The sequence below is a fragment of the Tenrec ecaudatus genome, assembly GCF_050624435.1.
Source record: "Tenrec ecaudatus isolate mTenEca1 chromosome 10 unlocalized genomic scaffold, mTenEca1.hap1 SUPER_10_unloc_1, whole genome shotgun sequence".
Lineage (NCBI taxonomy): Eukaryota > Metazoa > Chordata > Mammalia > Afrosoricida > Tenrecidae > Tenrec > Tenrec ecaudatus.
The window spans coordinates 4,175,326-4,194,735 of record NW_027457623.1 but is presented as its reverse complement, the minus strand read 5'-3'; the positions used below and the strand labels follow the sequence as shown (position 1 = coordinate 4,194,735).

At 45.1% G+C, this 19,410-nt stretch overlaps 1 long non-coding RNA gene across 1 annotated transcript; it reads right to left on the bottom strand.

Moving 5' to 3' along the window:
• Positions 1-395: 395 nt before the first annotated feature.
• Positions 396-5,803, bottom strand: LOC142435922 (uncharacterized). The gene is made up of 2 exons (XR_012781672.1): positions 2,044-5,803; positions 396-1,916 (listed from the first exon to the last, which is right to left on the bottom strand). It is a non-coding gene; the product is annotated as an uncharacterized LOC142435922 (long non-coding RNA).
• Between the last annotated feature and the right edge of the window lie 13,607 nt (positions 5,804-19,410).

Here is a 19,410-nt window from a genome sequence, read left to right as displayed (position 1 = left end):
CCTTTGACAAATGTGGCATGCTGCACAAACATGAGATGTTATTACCCAGGATCTTTTGATATATGTAAATAGATCTTGTACCAGGTCAGTTAATTTTCCAACTGCTCTATCTGAGCTTTCAGATGGCAGCACCTCTGTCCAACCCAGGAAAGGACTCCTGTGCATGCTGAGCAGCCCTGGAAAGCCTCATGCCTGGTTTCTCCCACCCCTCAGCTAATCTCCAAATGATTAATAAGGGCTCTCACTATGTTGTGGCTCCCAGCTGACAGATACTAGGCTATCAATGCATTCGTATCACCTCCTTCATGCCAGAGGGACTCAGTTATTCGAGGGGTTCCAAGGAGGACCCAGCCTGAAAGAGAAACGGGCGAGAGAGAGGAGCGAGACCAAGCAGATTCTTGTCAAGGTCTGAGTTTATTGCTACACAAGCCTCTCTATAAAGGGTGAGGCAAACAAGGGAGTTCAAAGGGGAGATAAAAAAAAGGAAGGGCGGGGGTGTAGAGCACACAGGGCAGGCGGCCGCAAGTCTGCAGTTGGAATGTCCGGTGCTGGAGCAGACAAGGGTGGGCCATCTGGTGTGTGTCAGGGTAGAGATAAGGTTGAGGTGACGTGGCTTTAGCCCTGCTGGGCAGGCAATATGGCCTTGGTTTTGTCAGGCTGATTATGTCCGGTTCCCAACATGAGAGAAGCCAGGAATATCTCCTCTCACAACTGTGCAGCAAACGAGATCAGATCCCCCAATCTGATTTTCAGCCCTCCTGTCTTTCCAAGTGAAGTGGATGGTCCATTTCACGTTGTCTCAAGTCTTTGCACATTGCATGCCAACATTGCGACACAGGGCGCGGCTGTGGGTCTTAGTAGACAAAGCCCCCACCCAGAACCCTGCCCCCAGAGCTCCTTAGTCACCCTTCACAACGCAGGTCCAGGCCGGGCTCCACACTGCAAGGCGATCAACCCTGACCCTCCAGTGTGGCCGTCCTCACACGCTCCCACATCCACCTAGAAGGACTGGAGATGAGAGATTCCGGAAGCTCCCTGCCTCATCTGCCTCCCTCCCCAGAGTGACAGAGCAACTGTAACTGATTAGGCAGGATGCAGCCTCATTCCCAGTCCCCACCCTCTCTGGGAAAGCAGGGCTGTCTGGCACCTCATCCAAGGCCTTTCCCCTGTGATCTCATTACTGAGTAGCTGCTCCTCTACCACCCACCTCCGTCACCTCATCTAAATACAGGGGAGATGAGTATGTCTTCTTTGCTGCTCCTTCCCTGAGTCCACCCCAGGAGCTCCCTGAAGAGATCATCAATCACTTCTCATTACACCTGCAGCAGCCGTCAGATACTGCTGAACAGAGACAGGCGCCTCCCCTGCTGCTGCCAGGCTCCAGTGCACATGTGCACACACACGTGCACACACATTGTACAGGCCCACTCACATGGACACACAAGCATGCACACCCATGTGCACAAACTTTGTTCAGAGGTGGGAATTCTGCCCATTTTAGCCTCTAATATTGCAATCAGAGAGTGATAGAACAATGAAAGATGAAGGTGGATGAAGGAAGATCTATTTATTCCCTTACTTGTTACATAACCATTCAGGGCTCTTTTTTTATCCGTACAAACACACCACCACCACCATCAACAATCATCAAGTAGCTGTCATGTATGCAGTGCTGCCCTATTCAAGGCGGTGCTGAGTATGTGAGGAGGATTCTCTCTAAAGCACAGCTCTGAGGAAGTCTGTCTCCTTCGCACTTTTACACACGCTGGGAGAGGAGCCTGCAGGAGGCTCCGTGCGTTGGGTGAAGCCACACGATGAGTGAGGAGACCGAGTGTGAAGCCAGGGGAATGAGAGCGCAGAGTTCACCACTTCACCACCATGCTGGTGTGCACAATCGATGAAAGGGTGGCTGCCAGCTGCAGGACAGAAAAAAAGTAAAGCATGTAACTTGTGGTTTTAGCTCTGGCTTACTTCCAAAAGGAATTGTTTTTGTTGTTCTAAAAAGCTTTATACCAAAAAAAAAAAAGAAAGAAAGCTTTTTACCTCTATAAAAACAAAAGGCTACTGCTGTCAAGCACCTTCAGACTCAAGCCAGAGGAGAGCTCTCCCAGTGGGCTTCCAAGCTGTAAATCTTCACAGAAACACAGTACCTCCTGTGGAGTAGCTGGTTGGTTCAAGCCAGCAACCTGGCAGTTAACAAGTATGTCCCTTGTACCTGTAATACCTGTATAAAGTGTATTAAATATGAACTACTCCTGGTGTGTAATTTTAAATTGAATTATTGTGCCTGGAACTTTTTTTTAATAGCTAAGAATGGTGAAATCAGACTCCTTTAGATGTTATGAGAAGAATAGACACTACACAGGGCTTGGACCCAACCCAGCTTAATTCAAAGGAAGGCAGATTTATTTTCTTCTGCTTCCCAGAAGGTTCCTCAGCAGAACGTGTGTTAAACAAAATTGTTTAGCTATGGAAAAGAGCAATCTCCTCTTGGGAAGATTCTGGTAGAAAGGGGCTTTGGTTACATATCCAGCTCAACCCAGCCCCAGAGCCCTCGTCATGTTTTATTTTGTTTTGCCCTTGACACTGATTGTCTTGGGAACTGTGGCCCCCGAGCAATGGCCAGGAAGTCAGGTCTTCTTGATGTAAATCCTCTAATATCCCCTACAATGATTTTCAGTGCCAATGGTAAGGCCCGCCTAGTGGCTGCCACATGCCCCTGAGCAGACACGTCAGAGCAGATGAGAGCATGAGACAGCATTTAAGAGAATGGTAGGCTGGCCTTGACTTAGCTGTTTGGCCTCTCCTCAGAAGTCATTTGTGACACTGACTGTCATGGGTTTCATTAAGAACAAGTCTATCTCTACCAAAGAAAACTGCAAGGTAAGAGGACTTTCAGCTCCAGCTACATATGTCTCCAAACTTACTTACATATTGTCCTGTTTTCAGAAGAAAAAAAATTTACTCAGTGCCTCCCGGGCAAATAAAAACTTTGGTACTACAACCTACAATCCCAGATAAAGTGTAGGTATCTGCTTTGGCAGCTCCCCTGGATCGAGCTGCTCCAGTAGCTCTCCACAAAAACCCTGTGAAGAGATGATCAGGCAGGATAGCCTAGTCTGTTCTGCAGAAAGAAGCTACCCCTGGAACCTCAGTGGCTTAAAATCTAGAAGTTTATTCTTGTTCATGCAAATTCTGACACTGGAAGGGCAATTCTACAGGGTGTTTGTCCTGCACACCGTCCGTCAGTGATTCGGGCTGCTTCACAAATATGGTGCCACCAGATCAAAAGGTGGATTCCAGGTCATCACAGAAGAGGAAGAGAGAAGTGGGGGTTGTGGATCAGTCTTTACATGCTTTGACACTTTAGTTGACATAGATCGCTGGATAGGGCTGCTTATATAAAGGTTATCAGTTCAAACCACCTAGCTGTACCACAAAAGGAAGGAGTCATCTGTTTTCATAAAGGGTACAGCCTAGCCAACCTCATGCAACAATTGTACTCTGTACCACAAGGGGTGAGCATGAGTCAGAACTGACTTGAAGGCAACAGGATTTGGGTTTTTTGTTTGTTTGTTTGTTTGTTTGTTTGTTTGGTTGGTTGATTGGTTTGGTTTGGTGAGTGGGAGGTGGTTCTACCTACAGCATATTAATCTGAAGTAGTCACTTTAGGTTTTTTTGTTTGTTTTTTGAGAGATGTGGAAAAGCTCATTGGCTTTAATGGGGAGTTAACTCTGCCGCAGACGGCCTCCTCAAAATTTCCCTCCCGCTTCAGAAACTAGCAGAGATTTTCAATGAAGGAGCCTGCTGGCACCCGCTGGACATTTCCTTGCAAGGTCAGTCCTTTGGAGCCATTGGGAGGGAGAAAAAAAGAGACTTTTATTCCTGTAAAGAATTCCAGCCCCAGAAATCCTGAGGGGGAAATTCTGCCCTGTCCTCTCGGGTCACTATGAGTCCGAATTGAATTTATGGCTATGAGTTGAGTTGTAATTCCATTCACTTACTGCTATTGACAGGTTGCTAGATTAGGGCTTGTCTTCCCAAATGCCAGCACTAAACGAAATTGAGCTGTCCAGGCCACAACAAAGGGGTTGGAAATACATCAGGCACACTCATTAGACACCTATGGCAAAATTCAGAACTGAGCATGCTCTGACCCAAGTCATGTAGACCCAGGTGGAAGGTCCACCTGGTCATACAGAATAGGACTTCACAAAAGTGCACCGAAATCAACCAATACGATCGACCAATGTCCTCCAGTGGTGTTGGGAGGTGATAGAAGTAGGCCTGGGCTCCTTGTCACCCTCCCTTGTTCACGTGCTCTGCAAGTGGAGGGTGAGGCCCTTGGGGGTTCCTGCCGTGGCTCCTCAGCTGGTTCTGCACTCCTGCTCAGGTATTCCTCCCATGAAACCGCCATATTCAGCTGCAAACTTTCCCCACCCCTGCCATGCAGCCCGGCGTGCTTTCCGGAGATACTGGGGACTTTTGGGGACTGCGATACCTGAAACTTTCTTCCATAACATTCACTTGGATTTACAAAACTGCTTCTGCCATATGAATTCTTTCAGCGTTGCTAAGCAAGAACTGAGGTCAACCACCCCAGAAACCTAACACTATCAAGTCAATTCTGACTTATATCAATCTAGGGGGTCCTCAAACTATGGCCTGCGGGCCGCATGGCCCTCAGAGGACATTTATTCAGCACGCCGGGTGTTTTTGCCCCGTTTTTTTTAACTTCAAATTAGGTATGTGCAGTGCGCATAGGCATTTGTGCATAGTTTTATTTTTAAACTATCATCCGGCCCTCCAGCGGGTTTGAGGGACAATGAACTGGCCTGCTGTTTAAAAAGTTTGAGGACCCCTGAAAGGACAACGTAGAACTATGCCTGTGGGTTCCCGAAGTTCTAAATCTTTACAGGAGCTGAGAACCGCATCTTTCTCTGTGAGCCACTAGCGGATTCCAACTGGCCGGCCTCATGGTCACACACATTCCACCAGGCTCCTTGAGCCTTAACTTGATAATTTAATGAAATGATACTTCTCCAAGTCACACTGTATCATGGTCTATAATCTTGCTATTCTAATATCAAATTTAAAATAAGGAATATAGTTAAGCTCCAAATCCATAAGCAATAAGATCATTGAATCTCTTTGGACACTATTACTTAAAAAAAGAAAAAACTCTGTTCAATTATTTTCAGCACAGAAAAGCTTCCAGCGTTTACAGCTTAGTATTTAATTGCTTTTTCTCTTCTTCTTTTGCATTGGTGAATCATTTTGAGCTTATAATAATGTCAAAATAATAGTTTCCAGAGCCTCCAGGCATTCACTGTGTAATGATCATTTAAAAGATTTCTTGGTTAGAGGGTCCTCAAAAGAATAAAAAGCGTGTCCGCATCCCTGGTCATTTCTATATTCAAAAGAAGAAATTGCTCATCAAATGCTACAAGCCAATTTCTTTCTTCAGCCAAACTGCCCATTTTAGCATCACTGAATTAAGCAAATGGTTCTACATTTCAAAGTCAACAATGATACTCTTTTCCCTTTAACACGAGCATCTTAAACAGCTCAAAAAGTAGTCGAGCTCTTTATTATGGCTTTTCCTGAGAAAGCTGTTTCGTTGTTTATTTTATTTATTCATCTAGACTTTCATGTTAAGATTTGTGTATTTTAAGTTCTGCTAGTCAGGACATTTTAAACGGAGCCAGATTTTTTTTTATACTTTGTCTTTTAAAATATAATGAGACTGAGCAGTACATCCCTTAATAAAATATAAAGTCTTCCTATTTCTGTTTGTTTGTAATTTCCTAAGGATAACTCTTAAAGTAGTAAAACCAAAACCCCCCATAATGAATTACATTTGGTCTACTGGGGGTTGTGGCCAACCTTTAGATAGAAAAATCCAGAGACACCCTTCTGCATCTCCTTTCCCAACCAAACCCCGGTGGCTGGAGGCCGGAAGGAAGAAAGAGGCTGGGCTGCTGGGGCAGGGTGGGGAAGGGGTAACCTTGCAGATTATTTCAAATTCTACTCTGAAGGCAGAAAGTTATCCCAATGAGATAGCTAGAGATTCACTTCCTTAGAAAAAGATTGAAATTAATGTGTCCCTTAGAAAAGCCAAAGGAAAAAAGTCGTTATTAATTTAGGCAATTGAAGAACTTTGAAAGCCATGTCTAGTACATAAAAACACCTGTCCCTAGAGCCCATTGGCCTAGGAAACTGAATTTTTATACCATGTAAAATAAAGGAAGGTCATTTCTTAGACTTGCTCAACAGAAGATTGTCATTTTAAACCGGTTACTGTAATGAGAAGCTGGGTTTTCGTAAAAAGGACTGAATGCTTGAGTCAGTGTGAAATGAAATTAGAGATGCATGTTCTGCGCATGGCAGCATTTCCGGAGGAGTCTGTGTTCCCGTGACTGCTCTCAATCTGTCTCGTGCCTTCTGGGAAACTCACAGCGTGGTGCCCACATCTAGTCTCTCGGACTTTCTTGCCAGCTTTGGAAAGGTGTTGAGTCTGTTGGATCTGCTGCACAGAGACAGCATGCAAGTGGACCCTTCCCACATTCCTCAGAGAGCAGCCCCCCAGTGTAAAGCTGTGGGTGAAGTTTGATGACCTTTGCCCCTTCATCATCCCGCATTCTTTGACGGACCCAAGCGCTCCCCCGAGGCATTACCGGAGAAGCAGCTACCCCATAGTTTCCAGATGGTGGGTATCAGCCTGTGTGCTCATTGGGATTGCCAGAGAGCTGTCCAAAAGACATCTTTGTCCCATCTCCACTGAGTCCGATTTTATTGGTCTGGAATGCAGCCTAGGTGCTTGGATTTTTTTCTCTCTCATAAGTTTTTATTGTGAATTGGGTGAAGGTTTACCAAGATCATCAGTTTTTTATTCAACAATTCATACACATTGTGTTTTATGCCACTTATTGCAATCTCCACAATATAACATGACTTATTCCACTCCCTACTTATGTCTTCTGTTTCCCTTCCTCCTCTCTTCCTACCCTTCTGAACTTGGGCCTTGGATTAATACTGCCCTTTTGAGATCAAATGGTTTGCTGTTTTCAGGTTTGTGTGCCTCACTTGTGTAATTGCTCCCATTATAGACCAATCTATTATTTGGCTGAATATTGAACCACAGGTAGGAGTTCATTTTCAAACTTAGTGAATAAGGACCATCATTTCAGAGGTTCTGTTAGTCCCTATCCAGCCAATAAGCCTGGTCTCTTTTATGACTGTGAATTTTGCTTCACTATCTAGGACCTTTTGATGTGATCCCTTTCAAAGAAGTTGGAATTGATAGTTGGAGATCATCTAGTTATTCTGTGCTCAGAGTCATGAAGTCTAATGTTCATGTGGTCCACTCACCACTCTTTCCTCCAGAGTGAGGGTGACAATACTTGCCACCTAGATGGCCACTTGTGAGCTTCTGAGATCCAGCTGCTACTCACCAGCGTGGATGTCGACCATAGTCTTTACAGTCTAGGTAATGACAATTGTCCTTGGTGTCCTTCACAACTATAATCCCCAGCCCCCAAGCCCAATAAAGCACTCCCTCCAGTTGTTCGGTTATGCCTAAGGAGTTTTGATAACTTCATCTTCTGTGTGCTCCGGAATATTCAATTCCCTGGATGATCAGAATGGTCAGTCAGGGCTCAGAATCTTGGTGTTAAGGCTCCTGGTGAGATCCTGGCACATCAGACACAGAGGTTGTGAGGCTAGAGGATGGGCAGAAGGGGATCATACTGAGTCTAACAAGGAAAGAAAAGGAAATGAAGGATATAAGCAATTAAAAGCAAGCGCATAAATAGATACAAATACACAGATGGCCCTTGCAACATTATTCCCAATCTCGCAAACGTGTCAACGGTCTAAATACCCATCAATAGGTGAATGGATAAGTCAAACATGTTGCCTATGGTATATACAATGGACTACTACTCAGCCATAAAGAGAAATGAACTCTTGACACAGGCTACAAGAGGAATGAACCTCATAAGCATTATGCTGAGTGAAATAAATCAGCTTCAAAAAGGACACATTTTGCTTAATTCCACTTACAAGAAATATCTAGGCTAGGAAAATGAATAGAGACAAACATATCCCAATTGTTTCCAGGGATAGGTAGGAAGGTAAGTATGGTTGTTACATAATGCCATGTCAATTGGACAAATAAGTGAGGTGGAGTCTTTCTTATACCTATATGAGTGTCCTTGGATTTATTTCTCTAGTCAACCCAGCCTAACCCAGTAGGGCCTGGAGGGGAAGTGCCATCCCTGAGACGATACTGAGCTTCCATAAGGGTGATGACATAATTTTGGAATGGGTAAGGATGATAATATGAACAACATGCAGAATGCCACTTAGTTATAATCTTGTAGAGCGTGGAAGTGACGAATGTTTTGATGCATGTATATTTAGTACGATTTTTAAAGAGTGTACGCAAAAGAGCAATATGGCAAGTCTGTGTTGCCATTTGCTGTTGCTCAGCTAAAAGCGATTCGGGCCTGTGTAGTCCAAAGGGAACCACAGAGGCTCAGGAGGAAAGCTGGTACCATCTCCAACTAAGACTTGTCTGACCAAATGCAGAGTCTCCCTTCAAGTAACTGACAGGTCAGAGGCAGCTCATCTCTGCTGCAGAAGCAATGATTTGTCTCAATTCCCAGACCACTGTCACAACCATGTCTTGTTGCCCTCGGTGCCCCCCTTCCCCACCACAATAAGTCACTAGAAAGCCATGCTTCATTTAAAAACAAACAAATAAACCCCTTCTGCCTCCATCCTGGCACTGTTTCAGCTTATTTAGCATCATAACATATGTCATCTGTTTCCCTAAACAATCTAACATGGACATGGCACGATGGGACTGATGAGTTAGGCAAATGAGAACCAGCCTGCCCTCTGAACACACACGATGGCATTTGACTTGCTGTCAGTAGATGCTGTCGCGTTTCTTCTCCTCTTTCCTGGAAAATAAATACAGAAAAGAAAGAGGACATGAAAAGGGCTGCAAGATGTTTAGCTCTGGTCTTTCTAGAAAGTGTAGAAAAAAAGTATGTGACCCCTGCCTGCCTTTAGATGCCCCACTCCTCTGGCTAACAAGGATTGCGCACTGACCATGGACAAGACATCTGGATCTGGGGGGAGGATATAACAATTGCCCCCACCAGCAAAGAGTTTCCAGATTTACGGGACTGCACAGGCCAGGGAGCAGCTCATAAAAAGAACAAGAAGAATCGCAAAGGAGGGTGTGCTCCAGCACCACTTCGTCCAGCTGCAGACACATGAAGGCAAAGTTTCCTTTGCTTTCAGTCAAGTTTATGATTTCCGCGGCATCCCTTACCAACACCTTCACAAAGATCTAGGTTCTTGGGTTGTTTCGTTCCAGGGCGGACATCACCTTGGTAAAGCCACACTCTAAGGACAGCTCATGGTCCAAGAATTCCACCTATATGTTTTGAAAGGGGCCATGTTAAAACCCCTGGCTCAGACTTTCAGGACTGGGCACAATACAGCAAACCCACCATGGGGACAGCAGGATTTGGTAACACTCTCATCTCCATCACAACCTGGACCTGGCAAAGCTATTTTCTTCCACTCACCATCTTTCAATCAATATTTACTCAGCTATTAGTTGCTCCCCAGGCTCAGCATCAGAAAAGTGTTCAAACGTTACCTAATTGTCCATCTAATGGTAGAGGTCTGTGCAAGGGATATGAGAGCAAGAGGCTCAGAGATGATCAGTGGGTAACGAGAGAGGGATTCACCTTTATCATTTGTAGAAAGCCCCTGGCAGACTTTCCCTGGAGCAAGCAAATAAAGCTGCTCCCGGCTCAGCTCCATTCCTGATCTGGTCTTGCCATGAGACTATCCAGGCTTTGTCCCAACCCCACGTTCTGGAAACCACGAGTGGAAGGAGGTGGATCTTGGGGATACCATGGAAAAGAATGGGCATTGCACAACACTTCATTGTACTCATATGGAGCTTATACAAAGGCCAAGAGATAGAACCAGGTGAGACTGTGAACAGGACAAGGTGATACTGCATGGTTTAAAACCAGAAAAGGTGTGCATCAGGGTTGTATCCTTTCACTGTTTTTATTCCATCTGTATGCTGAGCAATTTATACAAGAAGCTGGCCTATGTGAAAAAGAACATGGCATCAGGATTAGAGGAAGACCCAAGTAATGTCATTAGGAACATTTTCTCACTAAAAATTTTAGGTCATGGCATCAAAAAAGTGTCATTTTAACCTAAATGGGTTTTTAGACCAGTGAAATAACAGCGAGAGTGAGTCAGCATTGTGCACAGAATTGAGCGATACTGGTTCTTTGGGAAATTCATAATCCAACACTGACACTGCTGAGATAAAGGATGACAGTGAGGAAGATTCTACACCTGAGCTCTGTGATGGGCCAACGTGGTGCTCTACTCTCTTCAGGAATGGATGAGCCAGCTCCACCAAGATTCCCCTTTACTGGAGCACCTGCTATGTATGTAGACGTTGAACACAAGAACGCTTTGGCGTTCCTACAATGATTTCTGACCGATGAGGTCATCGAAAAATTGATTATGATAGCCCGGAGGTTTACTTTCAGGTTTTAACCCCTCTTCAGTTAATTTCTGTGCATGGGGGAAGGTTTGGGGCTTGCTTCATTTTCCTACATACGGTATCTCAGTTTGTCCAACACCATTTGTTGAGCAAGCAGAATTTGTCCCTTTGGATATTTCTGTGTCCTTTTTCGAAGGCTAGTTTCCTGTTGACTGGTGAATATATGTGTAGCTTTTCTGTTCGAATCCATTGATCTATATACCTCTCAGTGTACCAATACACTGCTCTCCCTTAGGGAAAAACAACAACAAAAGTTGTATGAGCCCTTATATAATGATTTTTTTTAATGGACGATGAACTATTTTCCAGGCCAGCACTATCCTATGTTTGAGCACATTGCTGCAGCCACTGTGTCAATCCATCATGCCTTATAGCCTGCGGTACTCATGTTCAGGTATAGTGTTCTGCCATTCACAAGGTTCACACTGGCCAGTTCTTTCAGAAGTGGAAGACCAGGTCCTCCTCCCTCGTCTCTCTGTCTGGAAACTGCTGAAGTCTACCTGCAGTGAGTGACCCAGCAGGCATTTGAACTACTGGCTGCAAAATTTCCACCATTACAGCCAAATGCAGGCCACCACAGTACAACAGACAGTAACAGCATCTTAACACCACACAAAGGCTCCTCCCTGGGGAGACCACGTGTTCAGGCAATTGCTGCTGTTACACATGTAAGTGGGGGCTACATGAAGTCGCACCATCTCCTGTGGCCCTTCCAGGAACAGGCCATTCTGCTGTTGTTTCTACTGGACTTAGGCTCAGCTGCCAACCTGCCCTCTGCACGCATTCTTCTCCTTACCCTTCCATGTCACCTTCTCTTTGCCCAAGTCAATACTGCTGGTCAGTCACCTACTGGTGGATGCTTGCTTCTGAAGTTTCTGAACCACATTTCCCCATGGTTATGAGACATTGCTGCTGCCACTGCGCGCATTTAACAGGTTACTTTACACCTTCAATGAGAAATCTAGGGGAATAGAAAGAAAGCTTCTTCTTTCTCCCAAGGAGTGGGTGGTGGTTTTGAACCGTTTCCCTTGAGGTTAGCAGCCCAATGTGTAACCCACTACACCAGTAGAGCCTTGGTGGCACTGTCCAGCAATTATTAGACTGCTAAATATGAGGTCAGGGTTTCAAACCTACCAACTTCTCCTTGGGAGAACGATAAAGCTGTTCCCATAAAAGACTGACAGCTCCAGAAGCCCTCTATAGGGTGGCTATGAGTTGGAATTTTGCGGTCATTTAGGGCTTTTTGGTGGCATGTGATTTTTTAGGGCTTTTAGGTTGTTTGTGGACGTTCAAGGTGTGTTTGGGGCATTCGGGTGGTTTGGGGTTTTTAGGGTGTTTTATAAGATTTTAGGGAGTGTTTAAGGGATTTAGGGGTGGTTTTTTAGAGTGTATAGGTATTTTTCAGCACAATAGGGTGTTTTTAGTGATGTTGCAGAGTTCCTTAGGGATTTTAGGGTATTTTTAATATTATATGTGTTTTTTTCCCCCAGCATTTTAGGTTTTCTTAGGGCTTTCATGGTGTTTTCAGGGCATATATGGGGTTTAGGAATGTTTAGGGTTTGGGAATCTTCTAAGGATGATTTTTGGAAGTTTCACATGTTTGGGTGGGCATTTGGTGTTTTTTTGTGGCTTTAGAGTGTTTATGGGATCCTGTCAATTTGCAGCTTTAATTCCGCAAAGAAAAGTCAGACAGCAAGCCAGAAAGGAGCAGGAAATGAAGGGGAAGCCCAGGCCACATGTTACAGCTGCCAAGTCCGGAGAACCTAGGTGTGGTCGTTGGCTACCTGGGACCGGGAGTGGGGCTGTGCTCCTGCCCAAGGGTGCTAGGGAGTAAACCAATCTCAGCTGGACGTTTGGCTTTTCTACTAATTAGCCGACTCCATGAACTTTCCCAAGGGCAGCTGGCGAATTGCCAGGGGAACCCAGCTAGACCCCCCACACAAAAGCACAGGGATGGTTACAGGAACAGGAGGTTTCACACAGTGGATGTGCAGGGCTTGGGGTCGGGATTGGGGGCCAAGGTGAGGAAGGGGCAGCAATAAGGCCTGGTCCCAAATAATCAGACACTGAGCAATAAAAGTACAAGGACTGCCAAGAGAACATGGGGACAAAGGATGGCTGGACTTCATTTGATATCTTTGGACGTGCTGTCAGGAGAGACCAGTCCCTGAAGGGACATCAAGTCCATGAAGGACATGATGCTTGGCAAAAAGTGGAGGACGGGCAATAAAACAGCTCGAACCAGTGGCTACACCAGTGGGCATAGTAACAATGGTGAGGATGGTTCGAGACCTGGCAGTGTTTTATTTTACTGCTTGTGTTTTTCTAGAACTGTCTTTCCTGGATGCACGAGGAAGGATAACTGTGCTTGTGGGAAGCAAATGCACAGTGGGCAGCGCTTTGGCCAACATAGGTACACCACCGGCACACAGTGCCCCCTTACTTGGCATCCAAAGTGACACGGTTTGTCTTTCCCCAGAGCTCTCCAGCCCTGGGGGAAGCGGCCCTGCCTTCGGCGCACCGCCAGGGGGCAGCACTGCTGCTCTCTCACTGGCTACATCTGTGAGGACCCAGAGAGCAGCTCCTTTCTGCTGCTCTCCTCTCAGACTTCTGCCAGAAGCCTTGGCTCGTCCTGGATCCTCCCTTGATTCCCACTCTGCACCTTTGGGGACGCCCAGCCCATTAACTCTCTCCCATCCTTCCTTGCTGCCTCTTGTCCAGATGCCTGAGCTGGGCTTCAAGTAGTTGTAATGTTATGCTTAGGTGAGATGTGTTCAGCTTGTTTACTGTCTGTATACAAGAAAAGAGTGCAGCCCAAGACATCCACCCTTTTGTTCCTCTATGGAAAGCCTGTTACGTGTCATAGTCTTCTCTCTGTGCAGTGCTTTCCTCTGCTGCTGATGCTTTTACATGAAATAGGACTCGGTGTGTCACCGCTACAGGAAATTATCTCTGAAAAAATAATATGCCCAGAACTCAGAAACAGTGTCAGCTTGCATCTGGCATCATGGAAGCATCATGGGTGTGTTTCCATTCATTCGCTCCTGAGTGTCACATGTTAAACTCAGTGCATAGCATAAACAGCAGCAGGCACAAACTGAGACAAAGCACACCCTTTGCTGTGAAGCACATTCCGACTCCTGGCTGCCCCTGTGCCACAGAGTAGAACTGCCCCGCAGGGGCTCCCTAGCTGTCATCTTTACAGAGGCACATGGCCACACCTCCCTTTTGGGAAGCCACTGGGTAGGTTTGAACTTCAGGGTTGTAGTAGTTGATGTTGTAGAGCCCTGGAGTCAGTTCGGATTCATAGGGGCCTGTGCACTAGAGAGAGAAACAAAGCCCAGTCCTGCGCCATCCTCGCACTTGTTACTGTATTTGAGCCGATTCTCGCAGCCACGGTGTCAATCCACCTAAGTAAGGGTCTTCCTCTTGTTTGCTAACCCTCTGCCAAAAATGACGCCCTTCTTGCAGGACTGGTTCCACCATAGTAATATGTCCAAAGTACCTGAGACAACGTCTCCGCATCCTCTTTCAGATCTCCTGCCTTTAGTTTGTCAGCTCACTTCGATGGAGTCGATGCTGAGCCATAGCGACTCTATGAGATCAGAGCAGAACTATCTCTGTGGGTTTCCCAAAGGCTAACTCTATGGGAGTAGAACGCCTCATCCTTTTCTTCTGAGGACTGACTGGTGGTTCCCCACTGCTGACATTACAGTTGACACCCAAGGCATAAGGTACTATGCCACCAGAAGTCCCTTGCCCCTGTGCAATAACCAACACCACCTACACACAAAACCCACCCCTTCTCTGTCAGTTTGATGTATGGTGATGGCTTGAGTTGCTATGAAATTGGAAGCTACTAGGGGGAACCCGACAAAAACTACAATTTTTTCAAAACTATGCATTTAAATTTTTTATCCCCTTCATAGTACTCTCCATTACACTTCACACATTTGTCTAATCTGTGATTACATTCTTGGAAACATTTTTCAAACTCAGCAGTTTGGGTGACACCCTTGTTTTTTCTCCCCCTCTTCTGTGTTGTCAAACCACTGTCCTTCATTCATGGAAACAGAAAGAAGTCACATGGAGTGAGTTCAGGTGATTAGGATATGAGGGACAAGAGAGGCATGCTTTTTGGGGGGATGTTTTCATACTGTTATTTCTTTTCTCTTTTTTTATAATCAATTTTTGGGGCCTCATACAACTCTTATCACAATTGATACATACATCATATTTGTACATTCATTGCCCTCATCATTCTGAAAACATTTGCTCTCCACTTAATCCGCTGGCATCAGCTGATAATTATTCCCCATCCCTCATGAACCCTGAATAATTTCTAAATTATTATTTTGTCATATCTTACACTATACAATATCTCCCTTCAGCCACTTTTCTGTTGTCTGTCCCCCAGGGAGATGGTTATATGTAGATGCTTGTAATCGGTTTCCCCTTTCCATTCCTCCCTCCCTCTACCCTCCTCGTATCGCCACTCTCACCACTGGTCCTGAAGGGATCATCGGCCCTGGATTCCCTGTGTTTCCAGTTCCTATCTGTACCAGTGTACATCCTCAGGTCTAGCTAGATTTGTAAGGTAGAATGGGGATCATTTTAGTTGTGGGGGAAGAAGCATTTAGGAGCTAGAGGAAAGTTGTATGTTTCATTGTTGCTACAGTGCACCCTGACTGGCTCCTCTCCTCCCTGCTACCCTTCTGTAAGGGGATGTCCAATTATCTACAAATGAGCTTTGGGTTTTCACTCCACACTCCCCCGTATTCACAAAGATATGATTTTTTTGTTCCGATGATGTCTGATACCTGATTCTTCCGACACCTCGTGATCACACATGCTGGTGTGCTTCTTTCATGTGGGCTTTGTTGCTTCTCAGCTACATGACCACTTGTTTAACTTCAAGCTTTTAAGACCCCAGAATGTATAACTTTTGATAGTCGACCACCATCAACTTCAGTCACCACATTTGCTTATGCACCCATTTGCCTCCAGCAATTGTGTTGGGGAGGTGAGCATCACGGAATGCCACTTTAATACAACAAAGTATTTTTGCATTGAGGGAGTACTTGAATGGAGGCCCAATGTACATCTGTTACCTTAATACTAAACCTATAAATATATGCATATAGATCTATTTCCCCATCGTTATACATAAATATATTTACATATGCACATGCCTTTATTTAGACCTCTATAAATGCCCTTTGCTTCCTACCTCTTTCCTTGATTTCCTTTTACTTTCTGATTGTCCCACTCTCATGTTCAGCCTTCATTTGTGTTTCAGTAATTCCTCTAGGTTACATTACTCTTGGTTACACTCTACCAAGCCTCCTACACCCTCCTCACCATCTATTTGGATCACTTGGTGTTCCCTTGTCCCTGGGTTTGTTAACAGCACTTCCTTTTTCCCTACACCCCCCTTTCCCATCTCCCTCCCCCAGCTGTCAGTCCCATTGTTTTCTCCTCCAGATTGTTCATCCAGCCTATCTCATTTAGACAGACCTGTGGAAATCATAGCATGCACAAAAACGAGACAGAGCAAACCCAAGCAACAAAATGAAACAAAAGAACAACACCACCACCAACAAGCCAATGACAAAAAGCAAAACAAAACACAAGAAAGAAAAGCTTTTAGTTAGTTCAAGGACTGTTTGTTGGCCTTTAGGAGTGCTTTCTCATAGAGTATGATGGGTCAGCTAGCCCTGGCCCCAAAGTCTATTTTTGGTATTCCCTGGGGACTTCGTTGCTCTGTTCCCCTTCCTGTTCTGTTGTACACCCTTAGTATTTTGCCTCGGTGTGCTGGGATCAGATCGGGCGATAGAGGCATGCTGTTTTTTGTGTGTGAGCAGGTGCACTGTCATGGTGGCAAAACCAGTCCCCTGTCTACCACTAATCAGTCCTTTTTATTTTAAATAAATCATTTTATTGGGGGATCTTACAGCTCTTGTAACAATTCATACACCAATTTGTATGAAGCACATTTGTACATACATTGCTATCATCATTTCCAAACATGTTCTTTCTCCTTGAGCTCCTTTTTTCCCCTCCTCCCACCCACGTGAACCACTGATACTTTATACATACTTTTTATTTTTATATTTTACGCCTCTGCTGTATCCCTTCACCCAAACTTCTGCTGTTTGTTCCCCTGGGTGGTGGAGTGGGGCTGTATGTCCATCATTGAGATTGGTTTCCCCTTTCTTCTGCTTCTCCCCCCTACCTTCCCTCGTGGTGTTGCTACTCTCAGTATTGGTCCTGAGGGGTTTATCTGTCCTGGATTCTGTGTGTCGGAACTTCTAGTCAATAGCAGTGTGCAAGCTCTGGTCTAGCCAGACAACTCAGACCTTCTTACACAATATCTTCAGAACCTCTATATAGGAAGCTTGATTAACAGTCTGACCTAGTGCAATGACTAAACTCCAAATGCACTATCACCCTCACATCAACAAAACCAAACAAATGAGCATCTTCTTGAAGTTTGAGTTCACTTGACGAGGTGTATTTGAGTGAGGTGATGATGGCGTCTTACACTGACTTGATTTATGTTTGCATTCTGGCTTGTGAGAAGAGCACAAGGTCTTGTCACCAGCAATGACCTTGGGAAAAAAGTGTGGGTGCACTAGCTCAGAGCAAGTTGCCAGATGCCTGCCCAAACAGGAGAATGTATATTTTGAAATGTGTACCCAGTGGAGCTTTGTACCGCTTGGTTTTTTGGCGGGGGTGGGGTGGGGGTGGGTGGAAGGCCGGCTACTCCTTTGTAGGTTAGATAATCTGAGATGTGCTATTTGAAATTTCCTGGGGCCAGTTTTAGACAAAACTAGAAAAGTTAATTTTGCTGTATGGAAAAATCTGACAGTCTGGAAGTATCTAATTTTCCTCACATGCCATCATTCCCCTAGTAGCATTATTCTTAGTTAAAGCTCTCCTCTGTTCCTCCTTAGGGTTTCCCCCACTACCTGATGTTCCTTTTCTCCTACTCATCATCAAGGGACTTGTGTCCAAAGTGAGGACAGCAAATAATTAAGAGACCCTCCTGACTCTCTGTTAAGAAGGGTGCTCTGGTGCATGCGTGTGTTTATGTGTGCACATACAATCGCATTTGAATTTTGTTGGAAGAGGCTTCATAGAGACAGAGAGTGACATGGTTAGAGCTGCTGCACATGTAGAGCACTGTACTCTATGGTGTTCTAATTCAAATGCATGTAAGGTCCAAGAGAGGTAATAGAAGCAAGTGACCAGGGTCAGGGAAGGCAGCAGGAGGAACTGAGGGAGCCTGAATGCCTCACAACCTGCCAGTTTCACTGATTCTTGGATGGGAGAGTACCAACCTAGTGCTGTGAAATCTTCGCAGTTTTCAGAGGCTTGGGGGATTTAAATTTTGTATGTAAAAAATAGACATCAAAAATGCTTGTAATTTATTGATTTCGATAAACACACTGAATGCCAGTACTCAAGTCAAACAAACCAAACTGACAGCCACCGAGTCTTTGCCAACTCATAGTGACCCTATTAGACAGGGTAGAACTGCCCCTCAGTTCAGCTCCCAGCCCTGGAAGCCCACCAGTTCCTCGTTATTATCATGAGGAATACTATTTTCACAAGAGCATTACATACCCCTAGAGACTAAACCATAAAGCCATATAGGCTTTGACCATCAATTCTGATATGCTTTTTCCTCAAACTGATGGGTCATTTGATGGAATCCTTGTATTACTTCCCTAACATAAAAATTAATCAAGCAAAGGAGATTCAGTGCTCAGTACTACAGCCCCCTATTTAGAGATTAACTCTTAAAAACCACCACCACCACCACCACCACCACCACCACCACCACCACCACCGCCACCTTATCTATGTTGATAAAAACTTGAGTAGGCTGTATAAATATCTCAAGTATTTAGGATAAAATGGATTCTTATTCTACTGTCACATATTTAGTTTGAGTTATGTGTTTCCATCTGAACACAAATTAAATAGACCTCATTGACATCTTTTCAAAATGCCATAAAAATTAAATGATTACCTTAAAAGATACTCAGTATAATTAGGCATCAGAAAAATGTACATCAACACTAGAGCGAGATAGTGTTTCAACCCATCAAGATGACACTAGCCAAGAATATTAAAAATACCATTGAGTGCTGGAAGAATGAACAGATTTGTGTCAGAAGAACAGTCTGAAAGGTCCTTAGAAGCAAGCACGGGGAGACTTCACATGCTTTGGGTATGTTATCAGGAGATGCCAGTCCCTGGAAAAGGCTGAAATGTTAGGTTCAAGTATAACAACAGTTTTGAAGATGGTGTAGGACTCCGCAGTGGTTCATTCTGCCTTGAGTTGGAACTGACTCAATAGCACCTAATGCTAAAAGCTAGATGCTTTTGATCCTAAATGAAAAGTGGATGGTCCAGCCTCCATACCAGCTACGTGGACAACTGCCCCCCCCCCAGAAGAATTTACTTTAGAAGACGGCACTGAACCTGTAGCTAGGGGAGATGGACATGTCTGATCAGAGCACACAGGGGCAAATGAAGGGGGAGGAAGAGAGTGGAGCACACACTGGTCCACCAGGCTTGGAGGATGATTTTGGCACTCTGAACAGCCAATGTACAGAGTGGACCATATGGCTGATCCCACTATGAGACATGCCATCCCTTGCTGGCCCAGGGCCCTATGGGGACAATACCGGAGACTCTGTGTTGGGACTGACCCGACTGGCCCTCCAACACGGAGGCAAATCACTAAAAGCATGCAGCAGAGCAACCATGGGAGCAGAGCGGGT